The 24,582-nt window shown below is 49.9% G+C and overlaps 1 protein-coding gene and 1 long non-coding RNA gene across 11 annotated transcripts in view; both read right to left on the minus strand.

Annotated features, from left to right (window-relative positions):
* Positions 1 to 24,582, minus strand: part of LOC140898275 (uncharacterized) — a 2,445,793-nt gene that overhangs the window by 1,706,376 nt on the left and 714,835 nt on the right. The gene's annotated exons all lie outside the window — the stretch shown is intronic.
* On the minus strand, positions 850 to 5,656 carry LOC144929433 (uncharacterized). Its single transcript, XR_013634664.1, has 3 exons — positions 5,340 to 5,656; positions 2,150 to 2,337; positions 850 to 1,212 (listed from the first exon to the last, which is right to left on the minus strand). It is a non-coding gene; the product is annotated as an uncharacterized LOC144929433 (long non-coding RNA).

Genomic DNA, 24,582 nt, shown 5'->3' on the forward strand with positions numbered 1-24,582 from the left:
GCTAGGATGGGTAAGGAATGGTGTCCCTAGCCTCTGTTTGAGATTTGAGACCTCTTGGGAGATTTGGGAGGGTTCAGCACTGGTTTTTGGTCCTACAGCAGCTGATCTGCAGGGTCCCACATCCTAAGGAGCATACCAGACAGGGAGTCTGTACCCCAGGAGAGTGCCACAGAGGCCCGAACTCAGGACAGTGTCTGGTAGCTCTTCAGACCCAGTGAGGCTGGAAGCAGGTGGGATCCAAAGGTTGGGTCCAATACAGAAGAATGGGAACTGTCCATTGGGGAGCCCTGACCCAGCGCCAAAAGAGCCTGATTTTTCAAAGTACTGAAGTAACCCAGACCAGAGAAGTGGGGGGGTCTCCATCCCCCTCTAATGGCTGGCCTGCAAAAGAGCTTTATCAATGGCGGGGGGTTTCAGTTAAAGAAGTGGATTCTTTCGCTCCTATGGCAGAGGCTCATGCTTCTACTGCTGAAGTCCCAGGGTTCAAGCAGCGCTGGTTTTGTGATCACACTTGGAGCCCACTGAAACCCATCGCGGGGTGTTGGGCAGCCATCACTACTGTACCCCGTTCCCGTGGGAGCCCCAGGCGTCCAGCACCTGTGAACCGCAGGCTCCTTTAACATCGGTGCCTTGTTGCGGATTCAGAGGCCTCACCAGCCAAGTCACTCAAACCTGCCGGCTGCAATCCCCAGCGGGACCTGCACCTGCCATGCAGCGCTCGGCATGCTGCCCTCTCTAGTGGCCACTGTTAACCTGAGCTCCCTGCTGCCTCCTTTCCCCAGGGGGGGGTCAGACACCCCAGGGACCTTGCTGAAGAGGGCTGGGGGAGAACAGCGAGTGTCCCAGCTGAAATCCCAGCGCGCTGTGAGGGCATCTCTGGCTATGGCGGGCTCTGTCTCCGGCCCAGCACCGTGCTGCGGGGAGGAGCCGAGAGTTCAGGGACACGCCGGCTCCCATCGGTCTCCGATACACGCAGGACGCGAACGGACCAGGGTCGTGTCTGGTGGTTTCACTAGCACTGAATGGTGGATCTACCTGAGCTCAAACAGCTCAGACACCAGAATCCCCAAGCCCAGGGAATTAGTCCAGAGGGGCGAGAGAGACTCACAGGTGGTTGAATTTGGTGCCGTTGGTCCATTTCCAGGGCTGACCCTGTTCCCTCCGGAGGCCGATCCAGTGGTCCTGGACACCCTTATGGCACAGCAGGAACGCCTTCAAGAAAGCCGAGGGACAGCAGGTATCAGCCCCAGCTCCGGTGCTTCCCCACCCCCCCATCCAGGGCTCTGTGCCGCAGAGAATCCCAGTCTCATATTCATAGAGTATCAGGGTTGGAAGGGACCTCAGGAGATCTTCTAGTCCCACCCCCATCCCCAATTAAATCATCCAACAGATTTTTTGCCCCATATCCCTAAATGGCCCCCTCAAGAACTGAACTCACAACCCTGGGTTTAGCAGGCCATTGCTCAAACCACTGAGCTATCCCTCCCCCCATATTGAAGAGTGCTCAGTTTATTTTTTTGGGGGGGAGGCGGTGTTCCCCTGCCTTTTGCAAAGTACAAGATCACCCAGGCAGTATTAACCCTCCCCCTGCACAGAGCAGCCCCACCCCTGTGCTCCCAGTCACCCGCACCCCAAGTCCCCCTGGGCTGGGGGCAGGTGCTGGGTCTGAGCTCTCTGCAGAGACCTCTCTTCTCACAGATCAGCCCCCGCTCACCGCAGCAAGGCAGGAGGAGGGAGCGAGTCAAGCTGAAGTGGGAGCGGTCAATGTGAGAGGATCCCCTCTTCCCCTCCTCCTCAGCTGGCTGCTCCTTTCCCATCCCCACAACAGGAGCACTGGCTGGGTTCTCAGTCCCACTCCAGCAGCCAGCAGGCCAGGAGATGCCTGAGCCAGCCCTGCCCTAGACAGAAGCTGTCTCCCTATTTGGGGAGGGGGGCAGCTGAGAATGGGCAATCCCTGTGATCACAAACAGACAGTAGGGCCCTGGGCCCAGCCAGGGCTGGCGTTCAGCAGCTGGAAGTTCATTCACTCTGGCCTCCCAGCACGGGAGGGCTCACAACTGCTCCTCACCCCACGGGGCAGAGCCCAAGTCCTACTGCAGCAGCCACCACTGTGCCAAGATCAGTGTATGGCAATTCGAGAGTCTCTCACCATTTCCTGCTCACTGTCGATCCCAGCTAGGGAGGCACCCGGTGCACAGCAGCGGCTCCGGCTGTCGGTCCAGCTCCCTTCCGTTTCTGAGAAATAGTAGCATTTCCCTCGGTATCCCATCCAGCCATCTGGGCACGAGGGGCCAGCAGGGGGGCACAGATCAGCTGATGAAAGCTGAGATGTCAGCACTGAGAATGAGACAGTCACATGGAGAGTAAGAGTTACACCTAGAATTGGGCATTTGACTGGTACAAAAATTGGTCAACTGATCAGTGAAAACTGTCAAAGAGTGGTCAGATATTTTAAAATACCAATTTATCAGAATTGGTTACCTCCCGCCAGGAAGAAAAAAGAGCAAGATGTCATTCTCTCCAGTAGGTTTAGCTTTCGATAGATACGGATCTACCTAATTTTTTTTAAAAAATGTACTTCACTGAGTTATTTTAGCTCAGAAAAAAAAGGCAAAACAATGAAACCAGGTTCCGGAAAACACAAGTGAGTCTCCAAGATGCAATCCGAAAGGCAGGCTGCCTCCTACCCCCAGGGCTCTTGCTGGAGTATTTGACTGTGGCCAAACAGGCAGTCAGTTGACCGGCTTGCCAAGCCCATTGGGACCCCCAGCTGGGGCTGGACCAAGGCAATCAGACGCAGGGGGACGGAGACGTTTGTCACTGTAAGTTTGCCTGGCAAGAAGGATTCCAGGGACACTCCCAGCCTGCGAGGGACTGACACAGCTCAGAGCATTTCACCCCAGGCACAAGATCAACAGCTGGACGTTCAACCTCGCAACAAACAGCAGGTGAACAACTGAGAAGAACTTGGGAACTTTCACGCAGGGACATGAAAGCCACAAGGGGGCGCCAAAAACCACAGCAACGGGAAGTGACCTGTTGCACTGTGGGCCAGGAATGATGGAACTTAATTCGCCTCCTACCTGCAGACTTTTCTCTCCCCAAACACAGCAGCAAGAAAGGCACTTTCTGGAAGCCCTCACGGCAGTGTATCCCTTTCAGAGCCATGAAAGAGCAACAGTGGGGTCACCCATAATTGACACCAAAGAGGATTTGAAAGACCTGTCTAGTTGAGAGGAGTCGGACTCAAACCCCTCCAGATGTTTTCGAGAACGTCACTTTTGTTTGCACCACAGTAACTCGGTAGCTGGTTTTCAAGCCTTCTCATGTGGCTGGCGCTCAGCGAGCAACAGACACTCTAAGTCTGGAAGAGTTAGGAAACGTGGCAGCAGTGATCAGAAAACGAGCATGTGTTCACCTCACGCACAAGGCATGTCTGACCCTGTAGATTTAACTGTCCAGTGCACGGTAGCCCACACCCCTGCCCTACTGAACTGAGCAGAGAAGTCAGTGACTAACAGTTGATGGCACAGGCTGTCTCCACCATCCATCTCCAGCTCAGATGCCACATGTTCTGCAGAGCTCCCTGCACCTGCAGGTGTGTAACCAACCCTAAGCTCACAGATTCCCACCTTACACACTGACAGCCAATGCTGCCCATTGCAACAGCCTGCCATTACAGCAGGGAGCTGGGATTCAGGGCCCATCTGTATCCGAGCAATCTGCACCAGTATAATCACAGTGACACAGTGACATCAGGGCAAACACCTCCTGGAGATGCGCTGGAGCAGTGCGGCCCGCTCTAGTAACTTCCTGCAGCGAACTGCACCAAGGCAAGCTCCTTTGTGCACCAGTGCAGTGCGTCTCCTTTAGCGGTTTGCACCAATTCAACTGCACGGATGTCATGACATCGGCACAGAGGATTCCTAATGCAGACAGACCTGGATTCAATCCCCTCTGCCAGCTGCTAAACCCTCCTGGGGCCCAGTGATCAGATCCCAGGGCAGGAGAGAAATCCCATCCCCGACAGCCTCCAGCACGCCCTGCCCCAGATGACGGGGGGGATACAGCAGGGTTCATGTTCACCGCAAACAGATGCCCTCTGCACGAGCACACGCTGTCTGGGCAGCCCGGGGGTGTGAATGGTGCTAAGGGACCCTTCATGGCCAAGCTCAGCGATTGGGGGGTTTCCACACTGCGCTGGTGGAGGGGTCTCGACTGACTTCTACGGCTCATTTCAATAACACTGCAGCACCTGCCGCCCGGCCACAGGCGTAACCTGAAGATCCAGGAAGGCCAGGCTGGTAACCTCAGAGCAACACAGGGAAGGCAAAGGGCTCAGGGATGCGCTGCACCCTGTCCCACTGGACACCCTGGACAGGGACTGTTTCATGGCGCATGGCAAAGGCGACTTGGATCCAAAGTGCTCAGAGATGGGCTGGGGGGGCTAATATCATTCAGATTGTCCCGACACAGAGAGTGCCCAGGTGCAGGGGTCTGGGAGGGAGCAGGAGGAGGGTCGGGGAGGAACATCCCCCAGGAATCCTCTGTCCCAGGGGCAGAAGCCAGACAGGCCGGGAGGAGGGAGTGAGTGTGGTAGGTCATGGGGGAATGGGATGCACGGAGATCGTAGATGGAGGGGAAGGGAGCGGGGCGGAAGCTGGGAACTCACCTGCCAGAGCAATGATGGCAGCGATCAAAGGAGACGATACAACTATCAGTACAACCACAACTCTACGGGTTGGACTTTTCTGGCAGTTACAAGGAGGGTCTAAAACAGACAGACCCGTCAGGCAGGGCTGGGAGGACACGTCTCACTGACAGCACCGGGGCTGGAGCTGCCCTGGAACATGCATCGTTCTGTCGATTGCTCCTTCCGTCAGACACTCTGGGAGGGGAGCCCAGAGGGTCAGGCAGACCCCCCCACCAAGGGCAGATGGAGGGTCCATGGCTCCCTAGAGCTACCCTGGGGCTGTTACCAAGATCTGGCTCTGGCTGGGTAGCAGGGCCTCAGAGCAGCAGCCGGGCCATGGTAAGACGCAGCTGTGGGGAACTACAGACCCTCCCCCTGCTCTGGGCAGGGAGCCTGGGGGGAGGGATATGGACCTGGGGCTGCTCTCAGCCCCCCACCGCTGGCAAGTGGAGGGTCATCCACGGCTCCCTGCAACTGCCTGGACTCCAGCTCCCAACCAGAGGTGGGGTGTGGGGACCTCAGGGGGAAGAGGAGGGGGAGGGGCGGGGCCAATGACAAAAAGTGGGAGGGCCACGCCCCCTTCCAGCACCCCAGGCAGTCTCAGTGTCTCTCTCCAGCCTGCCCCCAGGCAGAGATGCCCCATTACCTGGGTTCCCTCCAGTCTCCAGGTGTCCATTGCCATTAACACACAACTCCTACAGCGGCTCTTCGCTCTCAGCAACCCAGCTGCTGGCCCCATTGTCCCTCTCAGCGACACTCAGGCCACAGACGCTGCTGCAGGTGCTGGGCTGGGGTCAGCTCCTCTCGGTCTGAGTGGGTCCGATTTGGCAGCAGCAAAGCCGAGGCAGAGGTCCTGGCCCTGGCTCCCCGTCCCTGCTCCAGACTCTCCAGCCGATGTGAACCCGAGACAGACCAAGCAGGACAGGTCAGGGGTGGGGGAGGCCATTTGTGGTTTCTTGTTCCCTGCCCAGCAGCCCAACCCCCTGCCAGAGGTGGTGCCATGATGATTAAAACCCCTTAACTCCTATCGGCCCCTCCGCCCCCAGGGCCTCAGAGACCTGATGTCCTATGGGCCCCTCCCACCCGTGACAGGCACCCAGCTGGGGGGTGGGGGAGAAGACCCTCCTCACACACACAATCCTCCTAGAAGTAAGTGTGAGTCGGATATCAGAAGGGGAGGGGCTGGGGCTCGAAACAGCCTTGTCCCTGGCCCAGCCCCCTCCTTGAAGGGCGGGACTTGAACCAGTGTCCAGCGCTCCTCTGCCCAGTCCCTCCTTTCCCTTCTGGGGCGGGGCTCTTCCGAACCCCCCCCCCCGCTCTTCGGCTCGGGGCCTGCCCCCCGAATCACCCCCCTTTAGCCCAGAGTCCCAGCCCTTCGGCCAAGGACCGGCCCCTGCCACTGCGCTGCCCTCCCCACACGGTCCCCAGGCACCACCCAAGCCCCACCCCCCCTTCGGAGCCCTGCCCCCGATGCGGTCCCCAGCCCCGAGCCCGAGCCCCGCCACCCATTCGGGCTCCGGTCCCTCCCCCTCCCCATTTGGTCCCCAGCCCCTAGCCAACCCCCTCCCCGGTCCCTCCCTCTCCCATTTTGGTCCCTGACCCCGAGCCCTGCCACCCATTCAGGCCAGGGCCCGGGCCCCTCCCCCTCCCCATTCGGGCCCGCGGTCCCCCCTCGCCCCAGTCCGGTGGTGGCTGGAACCGGCCCGCAATCTGAGCAGCCAGCAGCACCCACCCACCCACCCACCTGCGGCCCAGGCAGGGACCCCTGGGACCCGGAGTCTCACGCGTGGGAAGAGCGCCCGGCGCCGCAGCCCGGGGACGAGCTGAGATCCCAGCCGCCAGGCGGGCTCGCAGCGGATCCCGCCCGGTGAGTTCGCAGCCGCAGAGCGACCGGCTTCCCTGTGACCCCCGCGCCAGCTTCGTTCCCACGTGGGTCTGAACAGCGGAAACGTCCCTGCCCGGGGGTCACCGCAACAGCGGCCGATCCCCGCCCTAGCCCCGCCTCCATTTAACCCCTCGACTCCCGGCTGCTCTGCTCCCCACAAACCTTCCCCCTCTCTCCTGGGCTGGCCGGGTGCCCGAGCAGCGTCCCGCCCGGCCCCGGGGAAAGCTCCGATCGGGGCTCAGTCCTCGCCCTCCCTGGCCTGCCCGCCCTGCCCGCCCTCCTCCTGAAACCTTGTCCTCCCACTGCCCTCCCCTGCTCCCCCCACCCCCGACCCCTCTGATCGCTGCTTCCCCCTCCTGCCAGCTCCCCGGGACCCTTACATAGGCTCTGTCCTTGGTCCCCTGGGGCTGACCAAATAGTATATAAACACATGGGGCGGGGAGGGTCCTTACTGGTTTGTTTCGGTGTAACAGTGTGTGACAAGGAGGGCGAGGTCTTGAGAAAAATAAACAAACAAACCAGTAAATGTGACATGGTTTATGGCCAGCCTCCCTCTTCTGTTCTCTTCTCCCTCTGCCCCTCGTCTCTGGGTTGTCTCCTCTATAAACACAAATTCAACTCCCCTCTCCATGCTGACAACTCACCCATTTGCCTCTCTGCACCAGCCCCATCTCCTGCTGGCCAAATGAACACCTCAGCCTGTCTCTGGGACATCTCCTTGTGCCTACCTAGCTGTCAGCTCAAGCCCAACATGGCTAGAGCAGAGCTCTCTGTCTCTCCCCTCCTGTCCAAGCCCTCTCTATTACCTCCTTTCTCCATCGCTGTGGACAAGGCCAGCATCCTGCCTGTCACTCAGGCCCATAACCTGTCATCTTCCACTCACACCTCTCTCTAGGTCAGGGGTGGGCAAACTTTTGGGCCCAAGGGCCACATCGGGGTTGCAAAACGGCATGGAGGGCCGGGTAGGGAAGGCTGTGACTCCCCAAGTAGCCTGGCCCCCACCCCCTATCCACCTCCTCCAACTTTCCGCCCCCTGACTGACCCCCATCCCTAACCGCCCCCTCTGGGACCCCATCCCCTAACCAACCTCTGTCCCTGAGTGCCCCAACCCCTGTCCACACCCCTGCTCCCTGACAGCCGCCCCCCCCGGGATTCCCACACCTATCCAACCCCCCCGTTCCCCATCCCCTGACCGCCCCCCCCAGAACCTCCACCCCATCCAACTGCCCCCTGTCCCCTGACTGCCCCTTATCCAACCCCCCGACCCGCTTACAACGCTGCTCAGAGCAGCAGGAGCTCGCAGCCACGCTGCCCGGTAGGAGCAGCAGGCCAGAGCACCAGCGGCACAGTCAGGTGAGGCCGCAGGGGCTAGGGGACAGCGGGGAGGCACCTGGGGCTAGCCTCCCCTGCTGGGAGCTCAGGGGCCGAGCAGGACAGTCCCGCAGGCTGGATGTGGCCCGTGGGCCGTACTTTGCCCACCTCTGCTCTAAGTCCTCACATCCATGGCTGTGCTTAAGTCTTGTGGTGTTTTCCTGCATAACATCTCTAAGATACAGCCTTTCCTCTCCATCCACACAGCTAAAATTCCCATCGAGGATCTGATCACATCACATCTCAGTTACCGCCACATGCTTCTCTTTTCCCTCTTCCCCAGCTCATATCCATTCAGAATATTGCTGCAAGCTGCAAAGATCATTCTCCTAGCCCACTGCTTTCACCATGTCACCCCTCTTTGCATCCCTCCACTGGCTCCCCCTTCTCTATTGCATCAAACAGAAGCAGCTTGTCTTCTCTTTCAAGGCCCTTCACGTACTGTCTTCTCCTAACCGGACATCTCTCATTCACTGTACCAATGTCTTCTCCTAACTGTACCATCTCTCATTCACTGTACTGTTGACTCCCACCTCCAATCGGTCCATGCTGCCAGCAACACCCACTTGTTAAATTTTCAGACAACCACCTTCATGCTTTCTGCCACATGCCCTTCATGCTCGGAAGGAGAGCCCCTTAAACATTTTCAAACCTCTCTCATTATCCATCTCCAATTCCCAAATCAAAGGGACCACTGCCTATCATACCGACCGATACACTTTCATTATTTCCTTGTACTCCCCTGTCTGTCTGTCTCCATCTGTCTCTTGTCTTATACTTAGATTGTCAACTCTTTGGGGCAGGGACTGTCTTTTGTACTATTTTGTACAGCACCTAGCACAATCGGGTCCTGATCCATGACTGGGGCTCCTATGTGCTACAGTAATACAAATAACACAGGCTAGAGAATGTCACTATTATGGCTTCAGTGCCCTCCCCCCCGCACCACCACCACCAAAAAGCAGCAAAACAAACAAAAAAAATCAACCTCCCAGCTCAAAACGTATGTGTTTACACTCAGCTGGCGAACTCAATGTAAAGTACTAGTAGAGGTGAGGGAGAGGTGTCTTTTACCTTGATGTAGCTAGTCCAGGAATGCTATACGCTCAGCCTGGTATTTACCTGCACAAGTGACACAGAGGTTAAAGCCACCTGTGCCTTGTCTGAAGCACTTATCCTGAAGCACTTACATGAGAGGAAAGTGATCAGGAACAGCCAACATGGATTCACCAAGGGAAGGTCATGCCTGACTAATCTAATCGCCTTCTATGATGAGATTACTGGTTCTGTGGATGAAAGGAAAGCAGTGGATGTATTGTTGCTTGACTTTAGCAAACCTTTTGACATGGTCTCCCACAGTATTCTTGTCAGCAAGTTAAAGAAGTATGGGCTGGATGAATGCACTCTAAGGTGGGTAGAAAGTTGGTTAGATTGTCGGGCTCAACGGGTAGTGATCAATGGCTCCATATCTAGTTGGCAGCCGGTGTCAAGTGGAGTGCCCCAGGGGTTGGTCCGGGGGCCGGTTTTGTTCAATATCTTCATAAATGATCTGGAGGATGGTGTGGCTTGCACCCTCAGCAAATTTGCGGATGATACTAAACTGGGAGGAGTGGCAGATACGCTGGAGGGCAGGGATAGGATACAGAAGGACCTAGACAAATTGGAGGATTGGGCCAAAAGAAATCTGATGAGGTTCAATAAGGATAAGTGCAGGGTCCTGCACTTAGGACGGAAGAACCCAATGCACAGCTACAGACTAGGGACCGAATGGCTAGGCAGCAGTTCTGCGGAAAAGGACCTAGGGGTGACAGTGGACGAGAAGCTGGATATGAGTCAGCAGTGTGCCCTTGTTGCCAAGAAGGCCAATGGCATTTTGGGATGTATAAGTAGGGGCATAGCGAGCAGATCGAGGGACGTGTTCGTTCCCCTCTATTCGACATTGGTGAGGCCTCATCTGGACTACTGTGTCCAGTTTTGGGCCCCACACTACAAGAAGGATATGGATAAATTGGAGAGAGTCCAGTGAAGGGCAACAAAAATGATTAGGGGTCTGGAACACATGACTTATGAGTAGAGGCTGAGGGAACTGGGATTGTTTAGTCTGCAGAAGAGAAGAATGAGGGGGGATTTGATATTACCTGCTTTCAACTACCTGAGAGGTGGTTCCAGAGAGGATGGTTCTAGACTATTCTCAGTGGTAGAAGAGGACAGGACAAGGAGTAATGGTCTCAAGTTGCAGTGGGGGAGGTTTAGGTTGGATATTAGGAAACACTTTTTCACTAGGAGAGTGGTGAAACACTGGAATGCGTTACCTAGGGAGGTGGTAAAATCACCTTCCTTAGAAGTTTTTAAGGTCAGGCTTGACAAAGCCCTGGCTGGGATGATTTAATTGGGGATTGGTCCTGCTTTGAGCAGGGGGTTGGACTAGATGACCACCTGAGGTCCCTTCCAATCCTGATATTCTATGTTTCTATTCTATGTCTCCACTCAGATTTTACATCAAGTTAGCTATCTCCATGTAAACACACTTTTGCAGTGAAGACAATGCCTGGGAGACTCCTACCTCAAGCCCCTAACTTCTGGTTGAGCTAGAAATTATTTGCAACATTTAAGAGCCCGCTGTTTGAAAGAGGTTAAACACACACAACATTTCTCCATTTTATCTTTGTGCAAACGATAGCACTCTGTGTAGTCAGGTTTCAGAGTAGCAGCCGTGTTCGTCTGTATTCGAAAAAAGAAAAGGAGGACTTGTGGCACCTTAGAGGCTAACCAATTTATTTGAGCATAAGCTTTCGTGAGCTACAGCTCACTTCATCAGATGCATAAAGTGGAAAATACAGTGAGGATGTTTTTATACACACAGACCATGAAAAGATGGGTGTTTATCACTTCAAAAGATTTTCTCTCCCCCTACCCCACTCTCCTGCTGGTAATAGCTTACCTAAAGTGATCACTCTCCTTACAATGTGTATGATAATCAAGGTGGGCCATTTCCAGCACAAATCCAGGGTTTAACAAGAATGTCTGAGGAACAGTGGGGGGGAGGGGGAAGGAATAAACAAGGGGAAATAGGTTACCTTGCATAATGACTCAACCACTCCCAGGCCTAAGTTAATTGTATCCAATTTGCAAATGAATTCCAATTCAGCAGTCTCTGGTTGGAGTCTGTTTCTGAAGTTTTTCTGTTGTAATATCGCAACTTTCATGTCTGTAATTGCGTGACCAGAGAGTGAAGAAGAGTGAAGCCTGTTGATGGTTCTTTAGCCACTTGGATGTGCAGCAGTGCAGCTGCTCACAATGCACATAGAGGCAGGGGTCGGAAAATGGCAGTCCAGCATCAGAGTTACTCATGCCAAGCTACTGGCCAAGTGGCCTAGACATGAGGAGGGAGCAGGGCCTTGTCACATGCACATCTGATGCTCCTGGAAGTTGGTTTGCAGAATCAGACCCCCAGAGAAGCATTCACCAAATCTTTGGAAGCTGTGCACTGCTTCAGGACAATACAATCAGTCATGTCTCTCTCCCCCCACACCCTCCACATGTGTATTCGTCAAGACCTAATCATCTTTATTTATACCTCCTCTGTACCCCTCTAAACTAGTGCTTCATACACATCCCCGGGGAAGGGGAGGGCAAATGAGTGCAGCCCACGCTCAGAGAGACACTGACCTGGGAGCGATTTCTAGACACGGTTGAAAATCTTTTTCAAAGGAAGGATTGTCTGTAGAAAAGTGACTACTTTTGGAATGCAAGGGTTTTTCGTGAAAGATTGTTAAGACTAGGAATTTCCTGTTTTCACAATATTGTTCTGACACTTTTAAAATCAATCTTTTGTTCACTATATACTCTCTTCCATGCCTCTACCCCCTTTGACCCCAAACCTGAGTTTGTTTTGGGTTAAAGTGGGTGGAGGCATGGCAGAGTAGCAGCCGTGTTAGTCTGCATCTGCAAGACTAACACTGTTTCAGAGTAGCAGCCATGTTAGTCTGTATCCGCAAAAAGAAAAGGAGGACTTGTGGCACCTTAGAGACTAACAAAGACATTTGAGCATAAGCTTCCATGAGCTACAGCTCACTTCATCGGATGCATGCAATGGAAAATACAGTGTGGAGATTTTATATACATAAAGAACATGAAAGAATTGGTGTTACCATAGAGACTGTAACAAGAGTGATCAGGAAAGGTGAGCTATTACCAGCAGGAGATCAGGGGTGGGCGGGGGAGGGGGCGGAGGGTGAAGAAAACCTTTTGTAGTGATAATCAAGGTGGGCCATTTCCAGCAGTTGACAAGAACAGTAGGGGGGGAAATAAACAAGCGGAAATAGTTTTACTTTGTGTAATGACACATCCACTCCCAGTCTTTATTCAAGCCTAAATTAATTGTATCCAGTTTGCAAATTAATTCCAATTCAGCAGTCTCTCCTTGGAGTCTGTTTTTGAAGTTTTTTGTTGTTGAAGAATTGCCCCTTTTAGGTCTGAGTTCGAGTGACCAGAGAGATTGAAGTGTTCTCCGACTGGTTTTTGAATGTTATAATACTTGACGTCTGATTTGTGTCCATTTATTCTTTTATGTAGAGACTGTCCAGTTTGGCCAATGTACATGGCAGAGGGGCCTTGCTGGCACATGATGGCATATATCACATTGGTAGATGTGCAGGTGAACGAGCCTCTGATAGTGTGGCTGATGTGATTAGGCCCTATGATGGTGTCCCCTGAATAGATATGTGGACAGAGTTGGCAACGGGCTTTGTTGCAAGGATAGGATCCTGGGTTAGTGGTTCTGTTGTGTGGTGTGTGGTTGCTGGTGAGTATTTGCTTCAGGTTGGGGGGCTGTCTGTACGCAAGGACTGGCCTGTCTCCAAAGACCTGTGAGAGTGATGGGGCGTCCTTCAGGATAGGTTGTAGATCCTTGATGATGCATTGGAGAGGTTTTAGTTGGGGGCTGAAGGTGATGGCTAGTGGCATTCTGTTATTTTCTTTGTTGGGCCTGTCCTGTAGTAGGTAACTTCTGGGTACTCTTCTGGCTCTGTCAATCTGTTTCTTCACTTCAGCAGGTGTGTATTGTAGTTGTAAGAATGCTTGACAGAGATCTTGTAGATATTTGTCTCTGCCTGAGGGGTTGGAGCAAATGCGGTTGTATGGTAGAGTTTGGCTGTAGACAATGGATCGTGTGGTGTGTCCTGGTTGGAAGCTGGAGGCATGTAGGTAAGTATAGCGGTCAATAGGTTTCCAGTATAGGGTGGTGTTTATGTGACCATCGCTTATTAGCACCGTAGTGTCCAGGAAGTGGATCTCTTGTGTGGACTGGTCCAGGCTGAGGATGATGGTGGGACGCAAATTGTTGAAATCATGGTGGAATTCCTCAAGGGCTTCTTTTCCATGGGTCCAGATGATGAAGGTGTCATCAATGTAGCCCAAGTAGAGTAGGGGCATTAGGGGACGAGAGCTGAGGAAGCGTTATTCTAAGTCAGCCATAAAAATGCGGGCATACTGTGGGGCCATGCGGGTACCCATAGCAATCCGGCCGACTTGAAGGTACACATTGTCTCCAAATGTGAAAGAGTTATGGGTGAGGACAAAGTCACAAAGTTCAGCCACCAGGTTTGCCGTGACATTATCGGGGATACTGTTCTCGACGGCTTGTAGTCCATCTTTGTGTGGAATGTTGGTGTAGAGGGCTTCTACATCCATAGTGGCCAGGATGGTGTTTTCAGGAAGATCACCGATGGATTGTAGTTTCCTCAGGAAGTCAGTGGTGTCTGGAAGATAGCTGGGAGTGCTGGTAGCATAGGGCCTGAGGAGAGAGTCTACATAGCCAGACAATCCTGCTGCCAGGGTGCCAATGCCTGAGATGATGGGGTGTCCAGGATTTCCAGGTTTATGGATCTTGGGTAGCAGATAGAATATCCCAGGTCGGGATTCTAGGGGTGTGTCTGTGCGGATTTGTTCTTGTGCTTTTTCAGGGAGTTTCTTGAGCAGATGGTGTAGTTTCTTTTGGTAACCCGCAGTGGGATCAGAGGGTAATGGCTTGTAGACAGTGGTGTTGGAGACCTGCCTAGCAGCCTCTTGTTTATATTCTGACCTATTCATGATGACAACAGCACCTCCTTTGTCAGCCTTTTTGATTATGATGTCTGAGCTGTTTCTGAGGCTGTGGATGGCGCTGTGTTCTGCACGGCTGAGGTTATGGGGCAAGTGATGTTGCTTTTCCACAATTTCGGCCTGTGCACGTCGGCGGAAGCACTCTCTGTAGAAGTCCAGTCTGTTGTTTCGACCTTCAGGAGGAGTCCACCCAGAATCCTTCTTTTTGTCGTCTTGGTAGGAAGCTCTCTGTGGGTTAGTATGTTGTTCAGAGGTGTGAGAAATATTCCTTGAGTCGGAGACGTCGAAAATAGGATTCTAGGTCACCACAGAACGGTATCATATTCGTGGGGGTGGAGGGGCAGAAGGAGAGGCCCCGAGATAGAACAGATTCTTCTGCTGGGCTAAGAGTATAGTTGGATACATTAACAATATTGCTGGGTGGGTTAAGGGAACCACTGCTGTGGCCCCTTGTGGTATGTAGTTGTTTAGATAGTTTAGTGTCCTTTTTCTTTTGTAGAGAAACAAAGTGTGAGTTGTAAATGGCTTGCCTAGTTTTTGTAAAGCTCTCCAACACCACTTTCTACAAACCATTACCCTCTGATCCCACTGAGGGTTACCAAAAGTTAGTGCCTGTCTCACCTCCCGCAACCTGCAAGGTCTCGTGCCAGCAAAGGGAAGGTGCATTCTGCAGATCTGGAGCTGCACTCGCATGTCCTGAGGGCTGTCCTGCACCATGGTCACCACGGGCAGGTAGGTCATCAACCTCCATCTCTGTCCCAGCTGCAGGATGGCCTGTGGTGCCTGCTTCCTCAGGCACCTGGAGATGCTGAAATAGGGGTGGGGTTGGCAGAGCAGGAGAACACCCCATGAGGTTAAGAAATGGCAGTGAGAGCCTTTTCCCTCCCTGGGAGATTACGGTGTCCCTCTGTGGGGACTCCCTTCCTGGCAGGTGCTGTGTTTTCATTCCTGGGCACTGCCAGGAGGCCCAGCTCCCAACCCTAGCAGCTTGGCTGTTCCATCCCCTGCTGTGTACCAAAACTGACTTGAAAGGACTATCCAAGCCCCTCCCAGGCCTGCTCCCATTGCGGGTCTCTCTCCTGGCTGAGCACAGGCTGTTCTTATATCGCCCAACAGGCCTGGATCCTAGTTACACGCTGCTCCTTCCCATGTGACCCCTGCACTTATTCCCTTCACCTGGGGATAGGTTCAGTTGAGCTACTACCCCTTTCATGGCCATCTCCCCCTGGGACAGCCTGAAACTGGAAACCTGTGCTCGAACAGGACCTGTTTGCTAGGAAAGGTGCTGAAGACACACTGGAAAAGGAAATCCTTTGGACTGGATTGAAATTATTCCAAAGGAAAGTGGATGAGAGAAAACGTCCAGCGTTATCCTCCTAGCGAAAGAAAAAAATGAAGGTTTTTAAGCATTAGAGCCAGTTGGTCAGAAACAATCTTTCTTCTCCAGTGACGTGAAGTTAAAGGTCACGGAGAGGAAGAAAACCTCCACTCGGGTTGTTACTGGAGCTGAAGCAGAGAGGCCAGGACAAACACGGCTAGGGCCCAGGACTGACTATCAGCAGATTGGCCATTTTCTATTCCTGACTTTTTGACCATGAGCAAATCTCTTTGCTTCTGTGTGCCTCAGTTTCCACAACTATAAAATAAAGCTACTCAAGGTTATGTTTTTTTGTCTTCTGTTTTTCAAGGCGGGACACTTTGATACATTTGGGGCCTGTCTATGCTACCGGTCTAGAGTGTCTTTGTAAGCTGATGACCCCCACATGTTGTTCAGAAGCTATGGATGACACAAGCTCCTACATTTGTTCTGTGCTTAGCCCCTAGGGCACAGCTGGGCTGGGCGGCCTTTTCTCACTGTGCTGTGTGGAGCAGGTTATGGGCACGAGGGATATGAAGAGGCTCTCAAGGACTAATTCTTGAAAATAAATATCAATGAACTGCAACCCAAATAAAATATCTGGAGAATGAGAACGCAAGGGGTAGATCTATTAATAGGTTAATATCAAGAGGTATTCTGACTCTATTTTTAAAAATTGCTGCAACTGTATATAAAGCCTCAAGAGCAAAGATAAAGAAGAAGCCAACTGCAGCATACAGGGTACAGCACTATTTTCCCTTTCCAACAGCAGAGACCTGAGAACTTTTAAAGTAGGGGAGAGGCTTGTTTTTGTTTCAAAACTAAGTGGCACCAACTGTACTTTCTGATAGCTGTTGAACTCCATTTTAGGTCATCGCAAAAAGGAAAGGAGTACTTGTGGCACCTTAGAGACTAACCAATTTATTTGAGCATGAGCTTTCATGCGCTACAGCTCACTTCATCAGATGCATACCGTGGAAACTGCAGAAAACATTATATACACACAGAGACCATGAAACAATACATTGTAGGGAGAGTGGTCACTTTGGATAAGCTATTACCAGCAGGAGAGTGAGTTTGTGTGTGTGGTTTTTGGAGGGGGGTGAGGGGGTGAGAGAACCTGGATTTGTGCTGGAAATGGCCCACCTTGATGATCACTTTAGATAAGCTATTACCAGCAGGACAGTGGGGTGGGAGGAGGTATTGTTTCATGGTCTCTGTGTGTATATAATGTCTTCTGCAGTTTCCACGGTATGCATCCGATGAAGTGAGCTGTAGCTCACGAAAGCTCATGCTCAAATAAATTGGTTAGTCTCTAAGGTGCCACAAGTACTCCTTTTCTTTTTGCGAAGATATACTAACACGGCTGTTACTCTGAAACCTGTCATTTTAGGTCATGTGATGGAGCATCTGATTGCTTCTATTTATACCCTAATATAGCACCATCAAATGCTAGGAATGCAGCAGGAAAATGTGAAGGGGGCTTGCTGGCTGAAGCAAAACGAAGGAGTCGAGTAAGTATACAGCTAGTCTCCAGCATCTAGGAAATCAGCCTAGATGGCGACTGGAACCTTGGCTCAGGTTAGAGTTTAGCTAGCTGCATTCTGCATGCTTATAAAATTGGGTCTTCTAGAGGCAACTCTTCTGCCAGGTGGTATCAGGAACAACAAAGGCCAGGTTCAATATTCAGAAGTTCCTGTTAACATTACAAAACAGAACTGGCTCGAGCCTCACTCAATCTGGGAAAACTTACCACCACCCTAGGCACCTCTAAGAAGTGAAAGTTCTCCACTTATAAGCACTGAATCTGTGTACAACACAAGAAAACTTGTATTAAAAGGAAGGGGGAACTCAGCATTAATTTGGAAAAACAGCACAAGAATGATGCAAAAGTATGCAAACCACAAGTCAACACCTCACCGTGGGTTGCCTCAGTTTCCCCCCCTTGCCTCAGTTTGCCCCCTTCCCTCAGTTTCCCCCCCTTGTAGTACAAAAGTCTGAGGGACAAATGACCCTTTATCATACTATTCCTTTCCCCTCCACTGCGCTCTGCTCAGAGTTGGTTGTCCGTAGTCAGTGAAGTCCCAGCATTCAGGGGTGTGTTCATGTGGGTTCACCTCCCACATCTCAAAGGGAAGGTCTAGCAATCCCTCTGTAGTTGCCACTGCCCACTGTCCCTGCTGCCACCTTTGCCACTGCTGGCACTGCTTGCTGCCTCTGTGATAACGTTTTCTGGGGTTCCATCACCTAGCCCTGTTCTTAGTGACTTCACCACGGAGGGGGGAACCTCTCTGCAACTGAAACCTCTGCATTGTCTTTCACTCCAACACTGTCCTCATACCAAGTCAAAGACTTAGCCTCCAGACCCGGTCACCAGTGACTTCAGCTCTAGTCATCACTGAGCAGAAACAAAGACTCTTAAATGAGTATGATCAGCTTTGTCTTTAAACAGAGGGGGAGGTTCAAATGGTGTCTATGACTCTATTTAAAGAGCCTACACCCCCAGGTAGGAACACCTGTCCCCAACCCCACTGTTTTGCTACCTGGTGCAATCATTAAGCACTCCAATCATTAAGAACTGGGCTAAATAGTGGAACCTCAGAACACAGCACCCTTATCCCCTGCTTAGTGAGTGAGGTTAAATTTAGGTTCAACCAGAGCATGTTAAGTACCTTTACTTATACAATCAGGATAACATTTCTGTGTCCTAGGGAGCCCCTCAATGCTCACTTGCAGAGGATACCCTATAATGCTCATCAGGCCTAGCACATTGCCCCAACTCTCTGTTGTCATCTGTATCTATAACGTGCCATTGAAGGTGTCACATGCAAACTGGTAATATACTGGCCATTAATATTAGCGCATGATGTATGTACCGGAAGTGTATAAAGAATTATAGATGTGTGCTGGAAATATGTTCCTCAAATGTGTTTGGCATGCAGTACCTAAGCACAGCCTGTCCTAGGCAAAGGAATGCTTCACAGGCTTGAGTGTGGCTCCAATGTAAATTCCGTAAGGTGTGACCAAAGACCATGAAAAGCACATTTATGAGCAAGGTTAGACAAAGCCATCAGGCAGTAAGTGGGGGAAGACAACCACTTAACAATGTTGGTGGGGGATGGAGACTGCACCCCTGCACCCACCTCCCCAAGGATGCTTTCCTGCTTCTTGAAACAGGGTCAATGGACTTTGGAAGATATAAGTAGAGGGGGAAAGCCATTTGTCATCGTTCCCCTGAGAAGACCAAGCAATGAAGTGTTTTAGGCTCCATGTTGGATCCTGGCTAAAGACTGGCCAGTCATGCTGGAAGAATGACTGTGGTGAGCAAACTACTTTGAATCAAAATCTAAAGTGTAAGTTAGATTTTAGCCGTAGAAGCCTTATTTTTACTTGTTTGTAACCACTTCTATCCCTATTCTTTCTACTTGGTATCTCTTAAATCCAGGTTCTATTGGTAATAAACTTGTTTTACCTTTTACAAAACTATCTCAGTGTTGTATGTTAAACTAAAGGGTAAAATCCTCAGCTAATCTAGCAGGCTGGTGTGTATTCTTTCCCTTTGGAGGCAGCTAACTGGATAACTTCTGGGAGGGTCCAGTGAGAGGGACTGGATACTACCAGGGAGATGGTTTTGGGGTGACTCGGGACTGGAGGGGCAGTTGGTGTGTTGCTGGTTGCTGGAAGCTGCTGGGTGAGGTCATTGTGCTGTGAGCAGGCTACTTGGGCGCTGAGCCGAAGCTGCACAGCACAGAAATAGTCAGGGTTACTGGGCAGGTGGTGACACAAACTCTTACTGGTCTGGGTGAAACCCCAAAGCATCACAATTTTATTACCCCTGCACTCAATACTGAAGTGAATTTTAACCCAAAACTCATCACTCTGGCAAAGCAGGTCTGTCTGGTGAACACCTAGGCAGAGTAGGAGTATCTGCTCCTGAAGTCTTTCCCCAGTTCATCACTAGATGTCAGGGGAGAGCTCATTCAGGCCCTGCTTATGTAAGGCTACTGGATTTTGTTGGAATTTCATATTACAAATGGATGCATTTCCCATGGGCCTTTTAATTAAGAAAAAAAACCTTGTTATTTATCTCAAAAATGGACACCTGATATTTTTCTGCTCTTTTTCTCTTTACCGATTGAGTCTGACTCACTTCTACCAGTATAGCAAGGCACTCTTTAATTAAAATTTCTGTGGTTTGCTTTAATTATCAGCTATGGACTCCTATTGGCAGAATGATCCCAGGTGTATGCTCTGCTTCCCTTTTTGTTTTTTCTCATTCACATGATTCATATTCAGGGTGTATTTTCCATTTCTTTTGTTGGCGTTAATCTAACAATGATTAAATGCATAATTAATATTTTAAAAGTAGCCGAAATGATTTATGCCACGTGCTCAGTATGCCATTTCCAAACTTGGAACCTGATCCTGGACCATAATATGCCATGGATATTTGAAGTAGAATACCTCAATAAAATCATTGGGAAGTTCTGTGTAACATTCAGTGGCATGATGTGGCTACATGAGAAGTACTGAATACCTGTAACTCCCACTGAAGACAAAACACCTAGTAAGAGGATTTCTAATTATATAAATCAGTGGTCTCCAACCTTTTTACTCACAAGATCACTTTTTGAATTTAAGTGCAACCCAGGATTTACCCCACCCCTGCCCCGCTCACTCCCCTTTGTTTTCCCCCGCCCCCATCCTCACTCACTTTCATTGGGCTGCGGCCAAGCGGCTCAGAGTTTGGGAGGGGGCTCCTGGCTGAGCCTGGGGTAGAGATGCAAGTTCTGGGAGAGAGTTTGGGTGCAGGAGGGGGTGCGGGGTGAAGGTTCTGGGAGGGGGCTCAGGATTAGGGTGTGGGCTCCCACCAGGCAGCACTTACCTCAGACAGCTCCCAGATGGTGGCACAGGGGGGCTAAGGCAGGTTTCCTGCCTTCCCTGGCCCCACACCACTCCCAGAACCAGCCAGCATGCTCCTGTGTCCCCTGGGGAAGGGTATGTAGCTCCACACGCTGCTTCTGCCTGCAAGCACCACCCCCGCAGCTCCCATTGGCCACAGTTTCAAAATGGAATTATGAGGTCGGGCTGCCCAGGTGGATGGGAAAGAGAAAATCTAGGCATTGTCCGAAAACTAAATGACTACTTTGACTCAGTTTGCAATAAGGATGATAATATAGAACATGAACATGAAGGCAGGATAGCTGATGGAAATGGGCACAGAAATGGCAATGCTCACATCTGAGAGGAGAGAAAAACTTAGTTTAATGCGTTCAAATAAATCACACAATTAACACACAAATTAATGGTGATTTAAAAAATTATTTGTGATTAATCGCAGATTTAATCACACTGTCAAACAATATAATACCAATTGAAATGTATTAAATATTTTTGGATGTTTTTCTACATTTTCAAATATGTTGATTTCAATTACAATACAGAAAATAAAGTGTACAGTGCTCACTTTATATTACAATTTAAATGTAAACTTGGGTAAACTTTACATAATACTGTAAACAGTATTGGGTCTATTAAACAATTGGGTCTACAGTATCATGTGTTACAGTTGGGTCTTTTTTTACAGTGCAAATATATGTTTAATAAAAAATAATATAAAGTGAGCACTGTACACTTTGTATTCTGTGTTATAATTGAAATCAATATATTTGAAAATGTAAAAAGCCTCCAAAAATTAAATAGGTGGTATTCTATTATTGTTTAATGCCACGGTTAATCGTGATAGAAAAATTTTAATTGAGTGATTAATTGCAATGTTTTTAATTGCTTGACAGCCCTAAAAAGAACCACTCTGAGCACAAGAATCACACTTTACTTCCAATACTGCAGGCTGGGAACATGCTGCTTTATTCAACTACACACAAAAAGAGTGGGGTAAAACACCCACTAACTCAATAGGAGGTAAGGGAGGGGATAGAGCGTGGCTCCAACCCATAATACTCTGAGTAACCCAGTTAAGTCCTTGATGACCACTTAGCTACATTGCTCACCTTTCAATCTGCAGCCCTGAGTTAGTCTTCTAAAAACCTTGGGAATGTTCTCTTTTACACAAGGTAGTGCCTCTCCAGGGCAGCCATGGCCTTCTCTAGGGGCAGAGGCCCACTGCCTCCACTCTCCTGCTCCAGCAGTTTTGCAAATACCCTCCTCTTGAGCTCTCCGGCATTCCTGGCAAAACTGCATCCTCTTGGCTTCAGCTCCTCCAGACTCATCACCCAAGAGCAAAGGCTCTGGCACCCACATGTCACCCTGTAAACGGATATCATTCAATGCCATCTTACGACTCAAACATCACTTAAACCGACTTTAAAAGACAAGGGGGCAGTTTGCTCTAGGACAGTACCTGGAATCCATGTTGGCTGATCACTATTGAAACCTTTAGTATAGACCAGGTCCTTTGGGCCCAAGTCTCTGTCTCTGGATCATAGTCATGGTTTTGGGTTCTGAAAAGCATGGCGGACGTGGACCTGGGGAGTTTATGAAGCATTTCTCCATAGTTCTGGAGCCTCTGGCAGTCTTGGTGCAGCCAATCTAAAGTGATCTGTTAGTAAGTGTTTTAATTTTAAGTACTGCCACCCTGCTTGAGCCTGTTAGAAGATGTTTGGGGGTCATTTGTCTTCATGAACAGGCTAATTTATTTTTCAATAAAAATTTTGAAATGGGGATGTACTAAAAGTGAGGAATTCAAACTTCATCTACATGGTTCTTTCTGGCCCAAAACTGTTGCTCTTCAAAGAAATAGAGGATCATCATCAGAGACAGCAATTGCATGAATGGAGGAGTCAGTTACAGAATTTACCACGTCCCTAGAGATCAAAAGTAAATTGAAATGAACTCACAGAGAGGGGAAAAGTATGAATAGTCCCCATCTGTTAGGCATATGAGCTGCCAGATATCGTACATCTTGCAGGGAGGAGAGCTGTCTCTTGCAATTCCAGTACGTGGAATGTAAAGCTGCCAGGATTTGAGAACCCCCAGTGAGACGGGTGACACAGCAGGATCTGCCACTGGCACCAATTTTAAAAAGTGGAACCAGAGCTTTCAAATTTCTACAGAGCAACAGGAGCTGCACCACACTCTGGTGATTCCTTTAGTGTATGTCCGTACCTTGCTAATATACAGACCTTTATATAATCGAAAACACATAGAAGGTGTTCTACCTTGATAATGATGTTGTCAAATGTTTCATCAGTTCCCCCAACACAAATACAGAAACAAAGGCACTTAATCTTGCTCATACATCATTCTGATGGTATCAGTTTGGGATGAGGTATTCCCTCAACTCCCCTGCTAGGGTGGTTCACATTCAGCCATTTGAGAATTGATCTACATGTCCCAAAAGTTGAGAGTAAAAGCTTGCAGCAAAAGATAACCCGAGTAAGTGCGTCCCAGTCACTAGACAAGCTTATGTATCCGAGTAGGGCAGACATAACAAATAAGAAGTAAACTTGTTGTAAAACAGAACAACTACTCAGTTCACTGCAGGCTATTTAAAAACATTCTGCTTCTTGGGGCTCTTGGAACAGATTCACTTCCTCACCTTGACAGGGAACTGAGCTGTAAATTTCAGAAAATATTTGAGCCCTCAGTGCTTGGCAAGTACCCTTGCTCTTCTGAAGGCTGATCTCTGTTCAACCACATCTTTTGCACAATCTTGAAAAATCATTCTTATGGTCTCCCCCAAACAGTTTTTTTCCCCACAAACTAGCTGTAGTATTTTTATTCTACAGTAAATCTGAGAAAATTGACAATCTATGTGTGAGATTTGGCATTTGAGGTGGGCTTAGGAGCGAGGGACCTATGTGCTCTCTCTACATCAAATTTAAAATCCTCCGGCAGACTGAGCACTTCTGCAAGGAGATGGGAAACAAATTCTTTCTCTCTCTTTCAGATACTCCTATAATGCCCAAATCATTGCAGCAAGACCTCTGCTCAATGTCTGCCACTTTTGATTTAAGAGAAGATTAGTCTGTGAGGCTTCTCTGCACCTGGGCAGAGAGCCCTTGTACCTGAATTTCCACCGTTGATATTCACCCTTCTGTTTCATTCATGCATCCTGTCAGCGCTTCCAGAGAGGAGTCAATTGAAGTAAGTCAGCTGTGCTATGGCTTTGATATCTGATGTGTCTGCCATGCCCACATCAGCCATTTTGCTCGAAGGGGAGAGGGAGATAGAGTCGGGTCTCCCGTTCTCCTTGTCTTTTGGCCACTTGCAAAGCTCACAGCAGTCAAATATTTATTTACTTACATTCCAGATATTTTCATGTACTTGTTCCTTTACTGGGGGTGGTCAGTCGGGGGCCCTAGATGCCAGATGGAAATGCATATTAGTGGATGGCAGACTGTGGAGAGCAATGAATGTGCTCTTCCATACCGACTGGAGCTCCATGAATCCCTTCTAATCCATCCTATTACCCAGGTGCATCACTTCCGGTCTTACAAAAAAGCACTTACTTTGTTTTAAGTGAAGTCCTGTTGCCTACAATCTGTGAAGCACCTTCTCCGGTGTTGACAGATGCTCAGCATCACTTCCAACTATGATGAGGATGTCATCGATCCTCACTACAACATGTGGGTTCAACAAATTTTTACAGCCCTCTGGAAAATTCCAAGTGCTGCTAATATTCCATATGGTAATTGATGGTACTGATATAATCCCTTGAGTGTTTTATAGTGGTACTTTTTTTCTTTTCTTTTTCTTTCTTTCTTTTTTTTTTTTTACAGTCCTCCTTCAGCCTCATCTTCTGGTAAGCCTGCAACATTTCTAACTTACTAAATTTTTCAACCCCCACCTAACACTGCCAGTAAGTCCTCTGTCCTTGGAATGGAGTAATTGTCTAACCTGGAGACCTGATTCACCATGGCTTTATAATCCACACAGTTGTGGATGGTCTTCTCTGGTTTAACCCTGGGTGTGATAGGTGTGGCACATTCAGAAATGATGGTGACATGATTCCCTTTCCCCCAGCCTGTCTAACTCAGTCTGTCTTTTCTCTGAGGGCATAAGAAACTGGTTTTGCTTTAAGTAATTTTGGTTTGACCCCATCCTGGACATAAATCCTGACTCTTACTCTATCCAGAGCCTCTGACCCTTCTTTTAAAATAGCTGGGTGAACATTCAAGACTTCCTAGAATGCTGGTGTTTTGTTAGGGTCTC

The sequence above is a fragment of the Lepidochelys kempii genome, chromosome 14 (assembly GCF_965140285.1).
Source record: "Lepidochelys kempii isolate rLepKem1 chromosome 14, rLepKem1.hap1, whole genome shotgun sequence".
NCBI lineage: Eukaryota > Metazoa > Chordata > Testudines > Cheloniidae > Lepidochelys > Lepidochelys kempii.